General features: G+C 47.4%; 1 protein-coding gene across 1 annotated transcript in view; it reads right to left on the bottom strand.

The window, feature by feature from the left end:
* Window positions 1-19335, bottom strand: part of CDK18 (cyclin dependent kinase 18) — a 644959-nt gene extending 625624 nt beyond the window's left edge. The window contains exon 1 of the mRNA XM_086923438.1: window positions 19071-19335. The gene's annotated coding sequence lies outside the window, so the exon portion shown is untranslated. The remainder of the gene's footprint in view (window positions 1-19070) is intronic.
* Window positions 19336-20539: the final 1204 nt, after the last annotated feature.

Below are 20539 nucleotides of genomic sequence, written 5' to 3' on the forward strand. Positions count from 1 at the left end.
GATCTCTTGACTGGGTGAGAGTATTCTGCTTAATTCAGAAACTCTGTCCATCACCACCCCCTGTTGTTTAATTATTTTGTCCACCATAAGCGTGGAAGGGTATACTCAGACGTGAGTCCCTTGCTCATTGCACCATCAGGATTCAAGCAAGCCGGGCCGAAGACGGCTGAAATGCCAGAAACCGGTCCCCGTTAGCTTGTTTCCTTCCCAGTGAAAGAATTGGCTTGGTAGTTTGGTTTGCCCTGTTCCCATGATACACTGGGCCAGGGACAGACTAATTTGCATATAGCCAGGTTCTGAGCTGGGATGGTGCAGTGAGCTAAAAAACGGTGTTGGATTAAGCCCTGATCTCTTGACTGGGTGAGAGTATTCTGCTTAATTCAGAAACTCTGTCCATCACCACCCATTGTTGTTTAATTATTTTGTCCACCATAAGCGTGGAAGGGTATACTCAGACGTGAGTCCCTTGCTCATTGCACCATCAGGATTCGAGCAAGCCGGGCCGAAGACGGCTGAAATGCCAGAAACCGGTCCCCGATAGCTTGTTTCCTTCCCAGTGAAAGAATTGGCTTGGTAGTTTGGTTTGCCCTGTTCCCATGATACACTGGGCCAGGGACAGACTAATTTGCATATAGCCAGGTTGTGAGCTGGGATGGTGCAGTGAGCTAAAAAACGGTGTTGGATTAAGCCCTGATCTCTTGACTGGGTGAGAGTATTCTGCTTAATTCAGAAACTCTGTCCATCACCACCCCATGTTGTTTAATTATTTTGTCCACCATAAGCGTGGAAGGGTATACTCAGATGTGAGTCCCTTGCTCATTGCACCATCAGGATTCAAGCAAGCCGGGCCGAAGACGGCTGAAATGCCAGAAACCGGTCCCCGGTAGCTTGTTTCCTTCCCAGTGAAAGAATTGGCTTGGTAGTTTGGTTTGCCCTGTTCCCATGATACACTGGGCCAGGGACAGACTAATTTGCATATAGCCAGGTTCTGAGCTGGGATGGTGCAGTGAGCTAAAAAACGGTGTTGGATTAAGCCCTGATCTCTTGACTGGGTGAGAGTATTCTGCTTAATTCAGAAACTCTGTCCATCACCACCCCCTGTTGTTTAATTATTTTGTCCACCATAAGCGTGGAAGGGTATACTCAGACGTGAGTCCCTTGCTCATTGCACCATCAGGATTCAAGCAAGCCGGGCCGAAGACGGCTGAAAGGCCAGAAACCGGTCCCCGGTAGCTTGTTTCCTTCCCAGTGAAAGAATTGGCTTGGTAGTTTGGTTTGCCCTGTTCCCATCATACACTGGGCCAGGGACAGACTAATTTGCATATAGCCAGGTTCTGAGCTGGGATGGTGCAGTGAGCTAAAAAACGGTGTTGGATTAAGCCCTGATCTCTTGACTGGGTGAGAGTATTCTGCTTAATTCAGAAACTCTGTCCATCACCACCCCCTGTTGTTTAATTATTTTGTCCACCATAAGCGTGGAAGGGTATACTCAGACGTGAGTCCCTTGCTCATTGCACCATCAGGATTCAAGCAAGCTGGGCCGAAGACGGCTGAAATGCCAGAAACCGGTCCCCGGTAGCTTGTTTCCTTCCCAGTGAAAGAATTGGCTTGGTAGTTTGGTTTCCCCTGTTCCCATGATACACTGGGCCAGGGACAGACTAATTTGCATATAGCCAGGTTCTGAGCTGGGATGGTGCAGTGAGCTAAAAAACGGTGTTGGATTAAGCCCTGATCTCTTGACTGGGTGAGAGTATTCTGCTTAATTCAGAAACTCTGTCTATCACCACCCCCTGTTGTTTAATTATGTAACTAACCACCCTATTCCACAAGCTATACAAGTCACTACCTGCAATGGTCAGCATAATTTGGAAATCACCTTATTCCAGCAAATATGATTCTTTCTGCCTCCATGCACCAGCATATTTGGAAGATCAATCTATTCCACAAACTATGGAACTCACCACCCTTTTCCACCAAATATTGAACTTGCTACCTCCATGCATCAGCATAATTTGAACATCACCCTATTCCACCTATTACCTCGCCTATCACCCTTCCTACCCGCATGCATCAGAATAACTGGCAAATCACCCTTTTCCACAATGTAGGGACATCCTTACCAGCATTTGTCAGCACAATTTTAAGATCACACCATTCCACCAAATATGGAACTTCCTACCTGCGTGCATCAGCATAATTTGGAGATCACCCTATTCCACAAAATAGAGAAACGATTACCTGCATGTGTCAGCACATATTGAAGATCACTCTATTCCACCAAATATGGAAAACGCTACCAGCATGCATCTGAAAACATCCGAAGAACTGAAAACCATCTCTTACTCCATAAGACTTATGGTGAAGGATTCTGACTGCTTCCAGCATTTGTCCAGGGCTGGACTGCCCATTCTGCCACTTTGGCATTTCCCCTGTGGGCTGCAGACTAGGGGGCTACTTTCAGAACAGGATGGGCAGCAGTGATCCCACTGTGCCTCCATTGTCCCACTCTAATCATCAATGTTTGCAATATAGGGTTGGTTTGAACATTTTGGCCAGAGGTGAACTAGGTTTCGCGGCGTTGAACCAGTGACCTCTCCATGTTAACCATAATAGTTTCAGATGTATAAACGATGCACACTTTTTTATCTTACATACACCTTTGACATGCTAGCATTTTAGGTGCAGCAAGTAGTTTGGTGTGACACAATCAGCCTCTTAAAATACACCCAGCTTTTCCCACATTGGATTACTGCAACAAAGCACCTCTCCATCCACAGTACAAGGAGCAACCTCTTCTCAGTCACCTCACATCTTTACACACTAGATGCTGCTCATACCATATAGCAAAGCTGCATCAGTGCATCTCTCCATCCACAGAGCAAGGCGTAACCTCTGATCAATCACCTCACATCTTTGCGCACTATATGCAGCTATTACCATAAAGCAGGGGTCTCCAAACCGGTCCTGGAGGGCCTGATCCATGCCAGATTTTTGTGAAAACTACATGTATCTAATGGGGATATCCAAAAAATCTGGCATGGATCCGGCCCTCCAGGACTGGTTTGGAGACCCCTGCCATAAAGCATAGCTTCAACTGTGCATCTCTCCATTCACAGAGCAATGAGCAACCTCTGCTCAATCACCTCACATGTTTACACACTAAATGCTCCTCTCACCATATAGCATAGCTTCAACTGTGAATCTCTGCATCCACAGAGCAAGACGCAACCTCTGCTCAATCACCTCAAATCTTTACACACTGAGGGCCAGATGTATCAAGCGTTTTCCCATTCGCAAACTGGCCAATTTGCAGAATCAGGATGTTTGCGAACGGGAAAAAGCCTTTTTGCATGTATCATGCGAAAGAGGGAATCGCAATATTTGCGATTACCTATTTTGCAAATGCATTTAGAGAATTGCAATATGTGATTCTCTAAATGCAATGCAGAAAGGGCTTTTTAAATTGCGACCCTGCTCTAAGGAATCGCAATTTACCACCAACTTCAAGTTGGTGATCAATTGCAAATCCTTGGAAAAATGAACAATTTTGCATTTTTCTAAGTGCCATGTGGCGCACATACATGCCATAAGGGCATGTATGTGCGCCACATGTGCACACATGCATATTTCAGGGGTGCAACAGGGTGTCCTTTTGGCACCCTTGCACCCTTGAAATTGTATGCGCAATTTACGAGTACCTATTGGGTACTCACAAATTGTGCATGCAATTCTCATTCATTCCTATGGGCCTCTAGGCACATAGGAATGAATATGAAGGCATTCCTTAACAGTGAATCGCAATTTGCGACTCGCTATTAAGGAATATTTAGGAATCGCTAAATTTTTGCAGAAACCTACATACATTGCATTTTGCGAGTCTATAATAGAGAAATGGTAAAATTCACTATCAGAGACTCACAAAATGTAATCTTGACACATCTGACACTGTATGCTGTTCTTACCATATAGCATAGCTGCAACAGTGTCTCTCTCGTTCCACACAGCAAGGCACAGCCTCTGCTCAATCATCTCACATCTTTGCACACTACATGCTATTCCTACCATAAAGCATAACTGCAAAGATGCCCTCTCCATCCACACAGGTAGGTGCAACCTCTGCTCAATCACCTCACATCTTTACACAGTAAATGATGTTCTTACCATTCAGCATAGCTGCAACGGTGCCTCTTCCCACCCACACAGCAAGGAGCAACCTCTGCTCAGTCACCTCACATCTCCATATATTATATGCTATACTTACATATAGCATATCTGCAATGGTGCGTCTCTCCATCCACAAAGCTAGGCGCCACCTCTGCTCAATCACCTCACATCTTTCGACTCCATCACACGCCGTCTCTGAATGAATGCAAAGAGTACCTGTGTTGCGCTCAAACACTATTCTCGTCCTCACCTATAGCTGCATCCATGGATCTCTCCTTCCATGCAGCTACTGTGTCATCCTACCTCTGTGGATACAGTCATGCTGGATATAACAAATTTGCCATGGCGCACGTGAAAAACAGTAAACTGTTCCCATACAGGACACACTTAGCCAGTGTACCCCTTCCACACACCGTAATTCCAGCTTCGAAATCCACTGGACAATGCAATAGCGCTGGGAATCTTTTACAGGTGCCATAGGTGCGCTATATGCCATTTCAGATGTCAGTACATTTGCACAGCAGTATCTCACCATGCTTTTTTTCAGAGAAGCTTCCATATAAAATACCTTCTTCAACTATCCCGCTGACCCCATCATACCTACTGCTTTGGGTAAGGGGGTTCAGGTGAAGACTTTCAGCACTAAAATGAAATGCAAATTGGTCATGAATAGTGAAGGAACTAAGTGACATATTAGAAACACAGATTCCTCTAGACTCCAAATATATCATCATGGGCATCCCTACAGATGTTGTTATCCCTAGATATAAACTCCTACTGTGTAACCTGGGACTCATAGTTGCAAAAAGAGACATTGCCAAGCACTGGGAAGGGGAAGACCTACCCACTAAGGGGTAATGGCGTGCCAGCATGGACTTGTAAATGGGAGCCGAGAAAACAACATACAACATACACAACCAGAGGGTGTCCCAAAAAGTTAAGAAAATCTGGCAGCTGTGGCTAACGTACTATAATCTAGAGATGCAGGGGGTTGAGATTGATGCTGTACACCCTAAGGCACTAGAACCATAAATGGTTGGTGGACTACATCATCTAAGATTGTGCAACCAGGGTGACAATGATACTTTATTTGTGTGATTAATAAAAATCAGTACAAAAGATTGATCAGTATAAAAGAAATAGTTAAAATAGAGTGATATATATGCAATTCTTAAAAACCACCATTTGGTGTTTTTGTTTTATAAAAATGCCATTAATATTAGTCCTTTAGATGCGCAAAAACAAATTCTCAGTTCGGGCCGGACTACGTGGATCCCTCGTCCAGATAGATCTCACGTGGTACCAAAGTGGAACAAGGGTGCCATGGCTAATGTAGAAAGAGGAAGGGGGAGGAGTACTGGAAGAGGAACACTCATTGTGCAATTTCGGTATCCCTGAAAGTATCATTTGATTGTAATAATATCAAACTTGATGTGTATAAGACTCACCTGCTGATGTTTTGGTTGATGTTTAAAAATAAAAACAGCTTTTAAAAAGAAATACAAATCTAAATAAATGGCAGGCCTTGCCTGTGTGGAAAATAACTCAAACTTGGTGAACATTATCGGCGCCATCTTGCCCCTTTCCGAGCCCATTCGTGCGCGTAAGCGGCAGCCATTTTGAGCACCATGGCCTCCCTGCCCCTCGCTGATAGCCAGCGCGTCTCTCTCTCTCTCATAACCTCGCAAGCATTCCCCCGCACGCTGACAACCCCCGCTCTCTCATGCCTTGGGTCATAAACCCCTCTTCAGCGCAGCTTCACCACGGAATCCCATCCTGTTCCCAGCGCGACACCTCCCCTCATTCCTTTCATGGCCTCAAACCCTTTTGATGCAAATCCCCTTTTCCTGTGTCCCCGTTTGTCTTCCCTGTTCCCAGACCGCCACCTGGCTCTGCGGATACTGTTTATTACCCCGTACAGTAGGAAGCTTCCCCTCCCCATCAAAAGACCCCCGAATCGATCAAAGCCCCCACCCCATGAGATCCGACCAACCCCATGCATTCCGTGAATCGGCGGAATGCCCTGCTGTGCGACAACCATCACCTGTTGTGACCGGGGTGGGGAATCCAACTGTAAATGTATGTGGGAACGGGTCTGAAGGGGAGATTCCGAGGATGTTCTTTCAAGTACTAAAGTATTGCGAGAATGTGTTATGTGCAATAAAGGTCATAAACCCTAGTATAAGAGGCCAGGCCTCAGAGATGTGGTTAGAGCACCTCGTGACGATACTTGCTGTCTGAATTGATGTGTTCTCCTCCGGAGAGAATAAAATCCTCGTTTCCTGCCTTCCAGTCTCCAGCGCCTGCTTCTTCATTGATTAATATTGGTGGGTCATAGAGGCGATACCGCCGGGCAACATAAAAGGGTCTTTGGTTACCGGTTGTCTTTGGAACCCTTTTTAACAATTGGCGTCCCAAACGTGGGGCCCATCAGCGACTCGTGGATCCAGTGGGAGAGGTCCCGACGACAGAGTGAACGACTGCAACGATCGGAAGGTACCCTGTCCGATAGACCCTTGTCTGACAGCCGATCATCCGAACTTCACTGGTTCTGAACAGACCTCTCTCGAGTGATCTGCGGTCCTGACTGGGAACCATCAGGAGTGCCACGAGAAGTACGAAGAGAAGAGGACGATCGGGCGCTGGATTCGGAAGACGAGAAACTGTCCATGCGGTCCGGGTAAGGTCGTGTAAACACGACGAATTGCGAAAGTGATAGATAATTGAAAGTGATTGATAATTGTTGAGAAAATACTAGTATTACTTTTTGTTAATTTATTGGAGATTCACTGTCTACAAACGGAGAAACAACAGGCTCTCCCTTTATAAACAGCGAAGGATAGGTACACACCCGTCGGACCTATCTTTCTCCCCCATTGATTAACTGTTATAGATTGTTTTCTGGAGATTCTCTGTCTGCAAACAGGGAAGAATAGGTCCCCTCTTTGCAGATAGTGAAAGGGTAGGTGACGCGAACCTTTGCGAGCCTACTTATTCTCCCCATTGACCATATTGATTTTTTATTTTCGACCTAAACATTGATTAACTGTTATCGATTGTTTTCTGGAGATTCTCTGTCTGCAAACAGGGAAAAATAGGTCCCCTCTTTACAGATAGTGAAAGGGTAGGTGACGCGAACCTTTGCGAGCCTACTTATTCTCCCCATTGACCATATTGATTTTTTATTTTTTGACCTAACATTGATTGCTCAGAATTGATTCATGAGGTATTCACTACGTGCAAACAACGTAGAATAGAAATATTCTGTCTAGTCTTTGCGCGCAGTGATAAGATAGGTAGTGCTGACTATTATCCCATTGTGATCCGTCATGCCTGTCTTCTCCCCACTGGTCAGTAGCCTGTTTAGCCCGGACCGCTTATTAGAGATGAACCATCCGGCTCCGCTGGAAGGCACCCCTAATAAGGACATGTTCATGAAGCATGGATTAATTGCTATAGCCTATAGTGAGCTGTGGCATAAATATACGAAAAAGGATCGAGAAAGACAGTGGCCACTGAGAGGATCCTTTGATCTTGACAAAATAGAAACGGTAGAAATAGCCCTTCGTAGGAATGAAACAACACCTATTATGCTCGATAGTCTCGGTATGTGGCGCAAAGAAGCTGCACGACGAAGGGAAGGCGACGAATTTAGAAAAGGTGAAGGGACACGACGGACAACCCTCCGAACGTCTAGTAGGCAAAGGGAAGGGCCAGCGATGGCACAGTCCCGAGGAGTAGACATGAAAAGAGAACGGTGTAAAGGGGTGTGCCGACAAGCCAACCCCGGAACACAACGACCCGAAGGTAATCCCCCGACATTACGCACAGGACGGACAGATTTAAAACAAAACCAATGTGCTTTCTGTAAATGTCTTGGACACTGGAAAGCCCAATGCCCGACTCTGCAAAGCATAGGTAAGAATGGAGGGTTGACAGAAAGGACAGACCGACAGAAAGGAAAAAGGCGTGAGATAAAAACCAATCAGACTAGTATGGACAGGACAGATAGAACCACCCCGTTTGATTATGCTCGGTGGCACAGATTTCGTCAGACCAATTTTAACGACATGTTAGAGTTCTGGGACTGATTGCTCTCTGTTGCTCCCCCACTCTGAAAAACAAACACAACTGCAGGTCAGTGTAAACAACCCCCCCGTTAGAGAAAAGACTCAAGGAAGCCAAGCGTCTATTATATAACTTAGGATTTAATTACGGTAAAACACACAACCAACAGTAATTAGAATAACTAGTAGAACTCTCTAAAAAAACAAACTTTACTAATAGGAAAAATACAAAACATATTACGCTCACTCCGGAAGTCTTCCAATGTAACAGTTCGATGGTCCCGCCCATCCGAAACACATAGCACGTGTGGGGCGGGGCCTGCCAGCAACCATGGGCCAAAAAGAGATCGCTGGCGAGAAGGTACTGGAGACTCCACATAGCAGGCAATGAAATGGTCTTTCCATACTACCCTTCAAGGGATGGCGTCCCCCGGGCCGCGAGTAGGGAGGGGGCGGCTGCAAATGACCCCCTCCCTCGTATCTCCTGGTCCGGCCATCACGAATTCCTCCATCGAACGGATGCAGGGTGGGCAGGGAGGAAGAGGCGACGCGGACGAGCCTCTCCCACCTCCACAGGTAGGAGGCTTCCCTGCCCTGGCCCGGCGCCGATGTCCTCCAGCCGGGCGACGGCCATATACCTACGCTGCACAGGACATATCATACCCGACTGGTATATTTCCGCAGCACAAGACATACAACGCCCGACTGGTATATTTGCGGAGCACCGGATGTACAATGGTCCCCCAAGAGTCGGAATCAGAGGTGTAGGGTGGTCATCATGTGCGCCCCTGATTCCAAGGGACGGTGTAGGATGCGCCGGGAGAGGGAGACGGCACGGGTGAGCCTCCCTCACCTCCCCAGATGAAGGCTCCACTGCTGCACCCTGGCGCCCCGAACCAAAATGTCCTGCTCCAGCCGCATGATGCTCTGTCTTTCGCCATCACAAGAAGTTTTCTTCCACTCCTGATGGATACGGCAAAGGTGGCTGCCACAGGGTCTCAAAATGGCGTCTGGGCCCTCGAAAGGCGGGTCTAGGCCGCTGGAGTAACTTTGTCCGAAATTGCAACTCGGGCACTTGCCCACCTGGGCGCAAGCCCCCACCATCGACAAACATCCCCTCGACTTTGAAGATTCTACCAAAGTCCCAAGAGCCCTCGGCCCCTTCAGGCTTCCGGTGAGGAACAGTTGCATTGATCTCAAATGAAATAACCACGGCACAGCAACAAGATGGCGGTGCTCTCGTGTCTGCATCAGCTTCCGTCTGAACCACCCAGGAACATTATGGGCTAACGAGCTCGAGCAAGTTCCGGCTGAACATCAACATGACCCGGTAAGAGAGACTCTACCCCCTCCCTCTCTTGATTGACGGTCCACACCACCAGCCCCTCTGTTAGCACAGTTTTCTTTTGAACTGCCGAAAGGGACTCTGGTCCAACCGCCAATTGTCGGGGATATTTTGCCCCTGATGCTACTTCCGGACTAAACCGGCCTCGCCCAAAATGGCGCTGGTATCAATGGAAACTAACGGATGCCTCGTGGTGTTCCTTAGCTAATGAAACTTGATGTACTAAGATATATATATATATATACGAACCATTGCGCACTCGATGTTAAAGGGAGGAGGGTTCACTTGGCGAACATTTAAGAAGGGTTCCGTAAAATGTTGATTTCAATGAACAATTTATTTTTTGATATTTGTTGTAACTGATACATAACGTCGCTTATGATGCACGCCCGCGGTTTACATCTAGGAAATGTGATTACGATGAACTTGACTGTGTTTCCATTTATGAACTGAAATGCCCCTGATTCCTTCGTCACGCGATGAAATGTTTTTGGTTACTTGCAAATAATTTAGACCTTTTTTACATGTTCTTGTGCTACAAAATAACCCCCCACTGTATGTGTTTCCATCGACGACATGTCAGACCAAAATATGAATTGCGCTCTCACATTTTACGTACTGAATAATTCTACAAATAAAGGTCTTAAAAAGCTATGGATAGGCATCGCATACTTTTGTAAATGCGGGTATCGGTGGGAGGGTTTTTCTGCGCGCAACTGTTCTGCTCTTTTTTTAAGGTTATCCGAGAAATGGTTGTTCGGCCCTGGGTTGATGGTCGAATCGAAGGTATGATACGCTGCCTCCAAGATATGCGACTAAGCTCAGGAACTGACGTATGAAGAAGGACCTCGACTTCTGAGAATGGGTAAAGTAAAACGGTGTGATTGATAAAATGTTATTAAGATATGGTGGTCGAAGGTACTAAGGTACCGGGTTAAAACGAAGAACTGATATACCTTAGAACATCACAGCTTTGGGAATGATTTAAGGATCCCGAAGGCCGGATACATCTACAAAACCGGGTACCTCACGCTAGGCACCTCTGATTCCTCTTTTTAGCGTTTTCACTACACACGATCCTTAATGCCATCCTCGAACCTCCCCATGAACCACCTATCACATTGCCTGCCCCCATGACTTTAGGAAACCAAAACCCTAAGGGATTATATCCCGAAGAGATAAGTACGAGTATGCGGTAAGTAAAGGACTTTCGTGCCCGTACATTTGATGTGTTCAAATGTTGTCCCCCTACCTCCCCTTTTTCCCCCTTTTTTCCCTCTGCAGGTTACATTAGAATCCCGATTAGAGTATCATAAGGGATCTGGAACCACGTCACGCCCGATGCATGAAGACGGACTAGCGCTGCAAAACGACGCAAAAAGGACGCCCTACCCAATACACGACCTTTTTGTGCTAGATCTAATGCTTTTCTGTCCCAAAACTGCATGCTTTTCTACATCCTAACACAGACCCGAAACGTCTAAACGTTGGGTAACGCACTGAATAGCCCAAACAATACACGGTCATTCTCTATGTCCCACGTGTACTGTTTGGCCTATTGTCTGTCTCTCTCTCTCTCTCTCTCTCTCTTACTCTCTCTCTCTCTCTCTCTCTCTCTCTCTCTCTCTCCACACTTTCCCTCTTCCTAGCAACTGGCACCTAATTGGCGAACCTGGTGCACCTCCTGATTGGCCCCAAATACCACAAGTATTTGCACAAATTTGTCCTAAATAAAATTGTATCGGTACCACGTTACTACCTCTCCTTTTCTACTAAAGTATGGATGAAATTTAAATTGGCCGAAAGGAAAAGGACAGGTAAGACGACTAAGGTTCCCTAAATTTGACCCACTCTGAGGGAACTATTTGTCAGTGGCTTCTATGAATAAAATGTGTCTGTGGTAATGCGACCATCCCCATTGAAAATTGTCTCCGTACCCCAAGCTGTAAGAAATGATCGAGACACCCCCATCTACCCAAAATGCCCCCAGTTTGGTATCAGCTGCCCTGAACGAGAACTTGAAAAACGCCCCTTGCTCCGATTCGCTGTGTTCCTAATCGTTTTTCATAAGATCCCACCTTCCCCGAGGATAAGTTTAATAATTATCGCAAACCACCCCCCGAGTTTTTGTAGTAACCAGGTTGCGAGGATTTATATAGAAAGTTAGAAAGATGTATGCAAAGTTAAAAATTAGATCGAAAATCGAAAGACCTTGTTGCTGTAAGCCTTGCTGAAAATAAGATGTTTTGATGTAATGAAGACTTGTTTAGCCTATGTTCATCCCTCAGAAGGATGCCTATCAGACTATGGTGAATAGCACGTTGCACTTTTTGTAAAATACAAGGCCCTGAAGACCAGCCTAACCTTGCAAGACTCGTACTAGGGAAATGGGTCTCTGCCAGAAGAACTGACATCTACTATAATAGACATATGACAAATGAACGTAATAACCATCAAAACGCCAAAGAATTAGCCAGCGAGAGGAAGTTGTAAGGAATCCAGCAAACCCATCATCAATTGTTTATACGTTAGCCGCAAGAATCTCCAATGTAGCGAATGCTTACCCCAGTTGCTTGGTGTTGGGAGAGAAATAGATTTATGTAATTACCTTCTTCTGCAATATCTCTAAAGACTGTCTTTTCAAAACTCATTTAAGGGTATCACTGTCGGAGGAGAAAGAGACCGGATGTGGGAGCACGCGGCCTGACTGCGGATTGTGGAACATCAGCGACGGAGGCCGAGGCGAGACCACAGCAGTAAGGAGACGCCGGACGGGGCACTGTTTCAGACAAAGCTAAGGAAAGGGCTGACCTGAAGCCCCTGCTATATGATCAACGTGTGCCAAAAGCCCCCGCTCTCTGAACATGGTAACGGACTCGCCTGACGCAAACTCACCGCCTTCCCCTGATCTGTTCCCGACTTGGCCTTGCTCCATCCCCTCCTCCTCCGACCTACCATAAGGACTGTTCACACCCGCACCTTTCCACCCGAACTCCCAAGTTCCTCCAAATCCTACTGAGCTACCCAGAGAAGAGTACTCCCTGCGTCAGAAGGGAGGGAGCTCCGACTAAGTAGACCACGAACTATGTTAAATCCCAGAACGGTGACCTAGAACTCCACCAAGGGTCGCCCCCGAAGAAAAGATAAACAAAGTCTGTGGTTCTGCCCGCTACCAAGCACCTTGAAGATGATGAAAGCAACTGGAAATGCTCACCACACAGACCCAAGAAACAAACAGATCTCACAATTCAGGAACAATCGCATTTTTCATTGCAAATCTATGCTCTGCGTTACAAAAGAAAGTGCACCTGCTCCAAAACCGTAACACACTGCTCCTATGAGGCCTGGCGAAACAAGACAAAGTGTACCCCTGTCCGCAGACCTCCAACGACTCAATCCACATGAACATTCCTGTTGACAGACCGAATTGTAATCCAGGTGCTTAACAGTGCCAACAGAAGACGACAAAAGACAACAAGAACTCTGATATTTTTACTATCTCATTTCTCTCCCAAGCACCATTGGACTAACTATGCACCCGCCGAATGCTAAAAGGACTTATTTATATGATAACTTACCAGCTCCTATTTCGAATGACTATAAGCATCTATGATCTATACCCAACGCCCTCGCTACATAATTCTAGTCTGATATTGCATTACGATGACTTTTTCTGCAACCAACTAAACGATGAACCCGCCTACTAAATGATGAGATTTTTCAATATGATGTTTATAATGTGATGTTTATGTACAGTTCTTTCGCCTAAGTCCTCTCTCCCTTACTTATGATCGCTGCATATAGGTGTAGATAGGAAATAGGCCAGCAAGATGTCTTGGAAATGTTAAAGGGAGGACTGTGGAAAATAACTCAAACTTGGTGAACATTATCGGCGCCATCTTGCCCCTTTCCGAGCCCATTCGTGCGCGTAAGCGGCAGCCATTTTGAGCACCATGGCCTCCCTGCCCCTCGCTGATAGCCAGCGCGTCTCTCTCTCTCTCATAACCTCGCAAGCATTCCCCCGCACGCTGACAACCCCCGCTCTCTCATGCCTTGGGTCATAAACCCCTCTTCAGCGCAGCTTCACCACGGAATCCCATCCTGTTCCCAGCGCGACACCTCCCCTCATTCCTTTCATGGCCTCAAACCCTTTTGATGCAAATCCCCTTTTCCTGTGTCCCCGTTTGTCTTCCCTGTTCCCAGACCGCCACCTGGCTCTGCGGATACTGTTTATTACCCCGTACAGTAGGAAGCTTCCCCTCCCCATCAAAAGACCCCCGAATCGATCAAAGCCCCCACCCCATGAGATCCGACCAACCCCATGCATTCCGTGAATCGGCGGAATGCCCTGCTGTGCGACAACCATCACCTGTTGTGACCGGGGTGGGGAATCCAACTGTAAATGTATGTGGGAACGGGTCTGAAGGGGAGATTCCGAGGATGTTCTTTCAAGTACTAAAGTATTGCGAGAATGTGTTATGTGCAATAAAGGTCATAAACCCTAGTATAAGAGGCCAGGCCTCAGAGATGTGGTTAGAGCACCTCGTGACGATACTTGCTGTCTGAATTGATGTGTTCTCCTCCGGAGAGAATAAAATCCTCGTTTCCTGCCTTCCAGTCTCCAGCGCCTGCTTCTTCATTGATTAATATTGGTGGGTCATAGAGGCGATACCGCCGGGCAACATAAAAGGGTCTTTGGTTACCGGTTGTCTTTGGAACCCTTTTTAACACCTGTGTGCTGAGCCAGCCCTCTGTCTGACCCATTGCAATCCATTAGAAATTAAGATTGGGCGGAGTTCGCGTAGTTACGCGGAACTCCACAAAGTGCAAAAAAAAAACTCTGCTGCCGCTATGCGGAGCTCCACAAGTGGCAAAGTAAATGTAAATGTATGTGTAAATGCGTTAGATGAATGCTGTTTGCGATGATTTTCAGTGCCAAATGCTTGTCCGCAGTGTGCAATCATCACGAACGGCACCATGCACAGTGCAAGTGGGCGCTGCTTCCGTTCTGCCACTCGAGTCGATTTTTACTCGAGAGGCAGTTTTCTCAAAGCGAACAGAGCATACGCGAGCACTCGCAATGAGAAATCTGACTGCACACATTGAGAAATCTCGCCGGGAGGTTGATTTTCCACGCTCGCAATCCCCAACTTGGTGGTGACGATCGCAAATGAGGAAAAATATCGTCGGGAGGTAGATTTTTCTCGCTCGCGCTCACCAACTTGACGTTGGCTATTGTGAGCTAGGAAAAAACTGCGAGCTCCGCGTAACGCGGAGTGCAGAACACTCCACAAACTCCGCAAGCAGAGTTCACCACCCAAACTTATTAGAACCACCAGCTCTGTGCAGGCACCTCTATCCGAGCACTGGGGAATGCTACAATAAATCAAGGATCCACAGCAGTGCCCACACCTGTGGCTGTGCTTTGTGTGAAGTTGCCAGGGGGTGCCTGGGACGATCCCTTTAGTGTGCGCCATAGCATGTGTCAAGGTGGTGCCGCTGTACCGCCCGGACCCCTGTCGTGAGTCGAATAGGGAGACACTATCTCAGTTCCACCATCTGCAGTATTTGCATTTTTACTGCAAAACCAGGATGCGTGCTGCACTTCCTGGATTGGGGCCCTTGAGTGAGCACGTGGCCTCAGATCTGACGTTCCTGTAGGGCCCTGCCTGCCAGCCGTGCTCCGATGACATTCACCAGCACTTTCACAGAATCGCTTCTCACGCCGGCAGGTTTGGTCTGGAGAACCAGTCTGTGCTCCTCTCAGTCTGTCCGCCTTGTTCTGTCCCTGCAGTCTTCAGTCCGTGTCTGTCCGGTTGTCTTTCTGCTTATGCTTTGGTCATTCCATCTGAATGATTATTGTTATTCTGTTCTTTAGTGTTTCGGTCTGTCCTCCTCTTCTTTGAGCATTCTATCTGCTTGTCTGTCTTGAGTCAATCTTTGAGCGTTATATCTATCCTTCTGTGCCCCAGTCATGTTTTCTTCCACCTTGTCTGTCCATCCGCCCATTCTTTAACCATTCTATGTGTTTGTTCGTTCAGTCATTCCATATGTCGGTCTGTCGAGCCTCCTCTTCTTTGGTCATGTTATATATCCACATTTAGTTCCGCATGTGCTCACTCAGGGCCTAGACATGCGTAATGGTGTTGTGCGCTACACAGCTGTCAATCAACCATGCAGTACACCTGCCTGGCCTTTAATTCTCCATGAATACTTCTTTCCAACCACCCCTCTTTTCCATTTGTCCGTAGCTTCTGCCACACTGCCGGCATCTCGCTCCCCTTACCTGCCCCCTAATAAAAAGGAAACATGTAGTCTTCACAGGAGCATCATTGCTAGGTTGGCTCACGGATCCATCCATAACATTTATCAAACAGAAAATCCACGCACCACCCTACCCCACATCAAGTCTCCCCTCCGCCTACACAGGACATACATCTACCCCTCAAAATTTGGTTTATCCCCCCACCATCAACTGTGTCCCTTCCTCCTGTCCATTCGAGTCACTCCTGCGTGTGTCCAGATAGCCAACATTCCTGTTTTTTCCGACCACTCGAGGCATCCCTCCCTCCATTTGTCCGCCCTTGCTTTCTTGCGCATTACTGTATCTCTGCCCCCCCCCCCCCGTTCCCTGCTGCCCACTCTCACGCCTTTCGACCATCTGCACTCCTCCCTCGCGCTATCCGTTCACGAGCGCCCACTCCCACCCTTCACCTTGGCACAACACTCCATTCTCACATCAGCCCTCCCACAACTACCCTGGACACGCACCTCCATCGTTTCACCAGCCCTCGCATCTTCTCTGTGCCGGCTGCACGTGCACTCCACCCAGCACGCACTTCGGTACCACGCGCCATTATGCTAGATTAAGAAATCTCCTCCCTTGCTTGCCCCCCCCCCCCCCCCACACACACACACATACACCTCTCACTACGGAGTAACAAGGGAGAGTGAACACAATGCGCAGCTCTTAACGCCATCTCCGCCTTTACCACTGTTACTTCCGAGCACACTTTCGTGTACATTCATACCTTGCAACTGTGCAATCATTAATGAACACTAACAGATGCGTTCAAAGGAACGAGCTGTCACCGTACTTGTTTTACCAGTTGACCTTTTTCAAGCAGCGGCGGTTCTCTTCTGTCGGCCTGTGGTGGCATGAGAGAAAATCAATAGACGACTGAATACGAGCATTCACTCATTTGTATACTCGCCAAGGCATTCCCCAGGCCATAATCTTACATATTGGCCCGAGTGTGTATTTCAACACCTGCACCCGGCGGCACACTCAACAACAACAACTAAACGTTGCGCACTCGGTAGCAGATTCAACAAAGTGCACATTCACAGACATATTTAACCAGATTATACATTCACCATACTGAAAAGCTCGAACAAGCATTCACCCAAGTGCACACACGCCACAATATGATTCACTTGTGTGCCCACTCCGCAATGCAAACTCGGTAACAAATTCACCAGAGTGCGGGTCTCTAATACAATCACTGGAACAGCCAATCATCAACAATTTCAGCATAGTGGATGCTTACTAGCACAAGCATCAGAGTGCACACTTACCAATACATTCACCAGAGTGCGGGTCACTAATACTATCACTGGAACGGCCAATCATCAACAATTTCAGCATAGGGAATGCACATTACCAACATATTCACCAGAGTGCTGTTGTGCCGGTTACTAATACAGTCAATGGAATGTGCAGTCATCAACTATTTCAGCATAGTGAATACTTACCAACAAAATCATCAGAGTGCTCAGTGTCCAACGTTTTCATCCCAGTACACGCTTACAACACACTCACTGCGGTCACTCGAGTGGGCAATCATCAATAATTTCAGCATAGTGACGACGTACCAGCACATTCACCAGAGTGCACAATTATCAACATTTCCATCTTTCACACTTGCAACACATTCACCAGAGTGCACACCTCCGGCATATTCTCTCGGGCAGGCTAGCTTCAACAAATGTACCAGCGTGCATGCCCACCAGCAGACTCCCCTAAGTGCTCAGTTGCCAGTGTCCACGCTCAGAAACACATTCAAAAGGGCACTTACCAAACTACATACCCGTTGGTACACACTCGTCAATTCGTGCAAAGCGTTCTGATACCCGCCGTCTCGGGTCCGATTCGCGCTATATAAAACTCTAAATAATACTCACCATTCACCAGGGTGCCCACTTAGCACTACATTATCCAACACTGTGCCAGTTAAGTTAGGTAAGAAGAATACCTGTTCTCAATAGTGCTAGAGAGTACAGAAACATTGAGGTGTCGTGGCGGAAAGCAAAATGACGGGGACCCCGTAGAATGTGCTGAGGGTCCCCTGGTTCGAGCATACACCACAGATAGTCATTGGCCTCTGGCTGGGTGGGCCCCCCTGAAGGCTTGGGACCTCGCAGCTTCTCGGGGGCTGAGTTACGGTCCTGCTGCGGAACCTCTGGCCTACAGTAACACATTCGCCAACACACTCACAAGAATGCAGACTCAGCAACGTATTCACAAGGGACACACACTCTGTCAGACGCATTCGCCACGACTTAAACTCACCGACCTGTTCACCGCTGCGCTCTCATGGACTCACATTTCAGTGCCCGCTCTGCAGCGGGCGCGCGCACCCACCTGCGCAGATGCAAGCAGCTTCATTCATTCACGGTCCTGCCTCTCACTGCCCTCCGTGTCAAGCCGCACTGTTTAATGACGACGCGCTAGAGTAAATAACATAGCCATTGAGCGAACGTTGTGTTGCGAAACAATATATGTCACAATATATCGAGAAAGCCCGCTTCGCGCAACAGAGCGCGGAACAACGGAACCAGGACACCTCACTTGTAATCCCGACTTCCCTGCGATGACATTGTGTGATCCAGGGCAGATAACATCTCCTACCTGTGCCACGGATCGACCTCACCCGAGCCGAGAGCTATATACATATAGGCATTTACGTTTAGCTGACACTCTGCATTTCATTTGCAACTGGTTTATAAGTCAGGGGAGACACTCGGAGCCAGGAGACAGTTTTAAACCTGATTGGTTTGTTTTTCGTCTTTTTGTCCACTCATCACCCACCAGGACTGAACGTGAACTAATCTCAATAAGAAAACAGGAAGAAGAGAGTACCACGTCTGTGGGAGGAGGGGATTAAAACAAACACACTGCCCATGGGGGCAGGTGTTCTCTCGGGGCGCCGGGGGGTGGGCACACAGCGCTGTCCATCTACGCTTGGGGAAACCAGCTCCAGCCCCAAACGTCTCTCTTCCAGAGGGACTGTCCCGGTTTCTGAGACCTAGAACTGACACATTTCCGTAGACTTTGCTCTTTAAATCAATGTTGCTCAGTGCATTTAAGAGGTAATTTTACTCCGTTTATTTTTCCAACTCAAAATGTGCCTATGTTGCATCTCTTTTCCTGAGTGCCACTGAACAGCCATCGCAACAGCTGGGGTGCGCGCAGAACCGCGGGCAGTACTCACCCAGGGGCGCAGCGATCGGACCCGGCGCTGTCCAGGTACCTAGTAAATTCTGTCCTGGTCTTCTCCGAAAGACAGGTCCCCTTCGCCTCTGACCCTTACCAGGGGATTCCCCGGAATCTGTGGCACGTAAATAATCTTGACCAAGAGGGGCAGCTGGGGAGTCACAGGGGCAGGAGCGCCAGAGACAGGAAGGTGCAGATACAGAGAGAGGGGGAGAGACAGAGAGAGCGCGAGGGACAGTCTCCCAGCACAGGCAGCAGCGCACAGTGTCACACTAGCTCCTCCCCAGGTGGTGGAAGCTCTGCCAATCCGGCAGCGCAGGCAGCATAAACGCCTCCCACCCCTGTCTTGGGCACGAGATGGGAGGGGCATGCAAACAAGGTAGTGTGCCTTATAATATGGAGCCCGTGTATGTACAGCCCATTCACGGAGGAGCTTGTTTGTCCCTTCGAAGAAAAAAACATCTGTGTGATCAATGCAATACTAAAGGGTCTTCGTTTTAGCGAACTCGGAAGGATGAAATGCTGCACCGTTCCTGTCAGGGTTCTGATCCGTGTCTAGCGGTTTACACTAAGGCGACCAACTGGCATGGGTGCAAATTCAGGACAGTGAGAGTAAAAATTCAGGACAGAGGGTCAAAATTCAGGATTAAAATTCAGGACAGGAGGTCAAAATTCAGGACAAAAGGAGGTTGTGTAATAGTATATAAGTAAGTAACTAGACAACCACTTAATTACAAGTGAAAATAAGTTTATATTAGGTTAAGACAATTGTGCACTTCATGATTTTTCAGTATGCGCGCAGCTGTAAGCAAATGTGCAGGCCTTCTTGTGGTAACAAATCCGCCCCACCTTTCCAGCTCCCAGAGAAAACGCCTGATGCCCGGTCCGGCCAATCTGGTCTTGGTACCACCCTCCAATGGCGCCCCTCATCTTCACAAATACCCTCTTTCTTGTGTATTTAATTTCTTCTATAGTGGTACTCATCCCAAGTATGTGGAGCAGAGTGTTGGAGTGCGTTACAACACACACATATTATGTAGAGACAATCACTCATAAATGTGAAAGTCAATGTATAGGAAATGTTGCTTAAGATAATGGGCCTTACATTGTGTAAAAATACTTTCATCCGTCATTCAGTCTTTCACCATTCATTCTGTCCTTCCATCTGTATGCTCATCCATGTCCATATTCAACCATTTACAAACATATCCATCACGCATCCATCATTTCACTCATCCATCCCTCCATCCACCCTTTTACTCATCCATCCATTATCCATCCATTCATCCACCTTTTCAACCTATCCATCTGTACACTTATCCATCCATCCATCCGTCCATTCACTCATCCATCAAGCTATTTTCCTATCCAGCCATCCTTTACTTACTCATTCATCCACCCAGTCACTCATCCTTCCACCCATTCATCCGTCCAGTCATCCATTTACCCATCCTCCCTTTCTCTCTC

The sequence above is a fragment of the Lissotriton vulgaris genome, chromosome 5, assembly GCF_964263255.1.
Source record: "Lissotriton vulgaris chromosome 5, aLisVul1.2, whole genome shotgun sequence".
Taxonomy (NCBI): Eukaryota; Metazoa; Chordata; class Amphibia; order Caudata; family Salamandridae; genus Lissotriton; species Lissotriton vulgaris.